We start from the raw sequence: 2,500 nt of genomic DNA on the forward strand, positions 1-2,500 counted from the left end.
TGCGTACTGCTTGGTTTAGTCGAGGAGGGTGCTTAAGTGTGGGTTCACATACTCGTGGAGAGCCTGGTTCTATCGGGGGTGGGGGGTTCCAAGACTGTGTCTGACCCCGAGCCAATCTGGTGTCCTCAAGGTGATTCCAGGCCTGGATGTCTCTGGATGTCTGTGCCTGGATGTCCAGCCTGATGTCTGTGCCTGGATGTCCAGGCCTGGATGTCTCTGCCTGGATGTCTGTGCCTGGATGTCCAGGCCTGGACATCCAGGCACAGACATCCAGGCAGAGACATCCAGGCCTGGACATCCAGGCCTGGACATCCAGGCAGAGACATCCAGGCCTGGACATCCAGGCACAGACATCCAGGCCTGGACATCCAGGCCTGGACATCCAGGCAGAGACATCCAGGCCTGGACATCCAGGCACAGACATCCAGGCAGAGACATCCAGGCCTGGACATCCAGGCACAGACATCCAGGCCTGGACATCCAGGCACAGACATCCAGGCAGAGACATCCAGGCCTGGATGTCTGTGCCTGGATGTCCAGGCCTGGATGTCTCTGCCTGGACGTCCGTGCCGGGATGTCCAGGCCTGGATGTCTTGCCTGGATGTCCAGGCCTGGATGTCTCTGCCTGGATGTCTGTGCCTGGTTCTGCAGGCCTGGATGTCCCAGCCTGGTTCTGCAGGCCTGGATGTCTGTGCCTGGATGTCCCAGCCTGGTTCTGCAGGCCTGTATGTCTCTGTTGCTCCAGGCCCGGATTTCAAATTCGTACGGAACTAGGCAAACTATATACTGGAAGAACCGGGCGAGTCCCAGGAGTGCCCCGGTGGTCTCCGATTTCGCCTAGGACGTTCCCCCGATTTTTAACGAATTTTAAGCGATTTGCGCCAAGCGGGCCCGGGGGGGGCGCGAGGAGGCGGTCCGGAAGGCCCGGAACCCGCTCATGCCGTACACCGTTGGATCCGGGCCGCTCCGGGGATTACTAGGGTGGCCTCCGTTTCGCTCCAGGACCTTCCTGCGGTCGTCTATGGGTGTTTAACCGTCTACCGGAAGTCGGGTCAAAAGTACCCTTTCCCGCGGTCCAAACGAACCGGGACTGGCACCATCGTGCTCCTGGGATGCCCCCGGTTCGGGTGATGTCACTCCCGGAGGCCTGGACCAAAGTCCCGGTTCCCTAGGCCCGGTTCTCTGTCGAGGGTCTCAGCCCTCGCTCATCCCCCGCTCAGCCCCGCCCGACGTGAGTATCTTCATCGGCTGCTGCAACATCATCATCCTCAGCGCCACTGTCATGTGCCTTACCAGGGTCCCGAAACACGACCCAGACCCCGAACGCTTGTTCGGATCCGGGCATGTAATACCCGATGGAACCGGGCGAGTCCCAGGAGTGCGCTGGTGGTGTCCGATTTGCTCCAGGACCTTCCTACGATTTTTAACGAATTTTTAAGTGATTTTCGCCAAAGCGGTCCATTCCGTCCCCGAAAAAGCGGTCCAAACGGACGGGACCCAGGCATGTCATACCCCGATGGAACCGGGCGAGTCCCAGGAGTGCGCTGGTGGTGTCCGATTTGCTCCAGGACCTTCCTACGATTTTTAACGAATTTTAAGTGATTTCGCCAAAGCGGGTCCATTCGGTCCGCTTTCGCGGAAAAAAATGCACTTTTTCGGTAAAAACGCACCATGGCCCGATAGTCCGGAGTCCGGGGAACAGCCCCGTGCCATCCGTTTCCTTCTACCGCAAAGAACCACCGAGATATTAGCACCGGAAGGTCCGGTGCACACTAAAATGTCCGGTCTTTTTTACTTTCACTTTCGCCCATGAAACTCGGTCGAGGGTATTGCGTCACCTTACCCGTCAAAACACCGCCGGAACGATATCAGGAGAGAGTTGGAAAAGAGGGACTTAGAAGAAAAACGGCAAAGTGAGGTCTTAGAAAATTATATTTTAGGAAACCTGGATGTCTGGCGAGCCTATCTAAGCAGGTTTCAGCCCTCTTTTCCCCCATTTTAGTGCATTTTGAGCGGTTTTAAAAAAAAAAGTCTGCCTTTTCTCTGGAGAACCGGGGCTTTGGCCGACATGTCTCAGATTTGGCCGGTGAGTCTGCTGGGTCCTTCCGACGGGCCTGGAGGTTCTCTGGCTCGCCCCGGAGCTCTGTGGAAGGCAGGACAGAGCGGCAAGGACACCCTGGGCCCAGGCCGAAGGCGGTGTGCTCTGAGCGGACTCCGGTCCGCCCGGGGTCCCGCTGGAGGTCCTGGAGCTCCAGTGGATGTCTCCCATGCACACTTACACACACACAACCGACCGAACAGCACACGTGGCCTGCCATGAAGGGCTCCCGCCGGCCCTGGTGCTCTCAAGCACTGGCGCTTCGGCGAAGGGTTCCTCCAACCTTGCAGGTTCGCCTCCAGACCCGGGCACTGACAGTCGTGGGCCTGGCCCACCCGCTCCAGCCCGCGGTCGTCCCATCGGTAGCGAGACCGAGACGTCCCGTCTGTCCCAGCCGTCTTT

This window comes from Poecilia reticulata, unplaced genomic scaffold, assembly GCF_904066995.2.
Source record: "Poecilia reticulata unplaced genomic scaffold, P_reticulata-male-v2 Scaffold_181, whole genome shotgun sequence".
Taxonomy (NCBI): domain Eukaryota; kingdom Metazoa; phylum Chordata; class Actinopteri; order Cyprinodontiformes; family Poeciliidae; genus Poecilia; species Poecilia reticulata.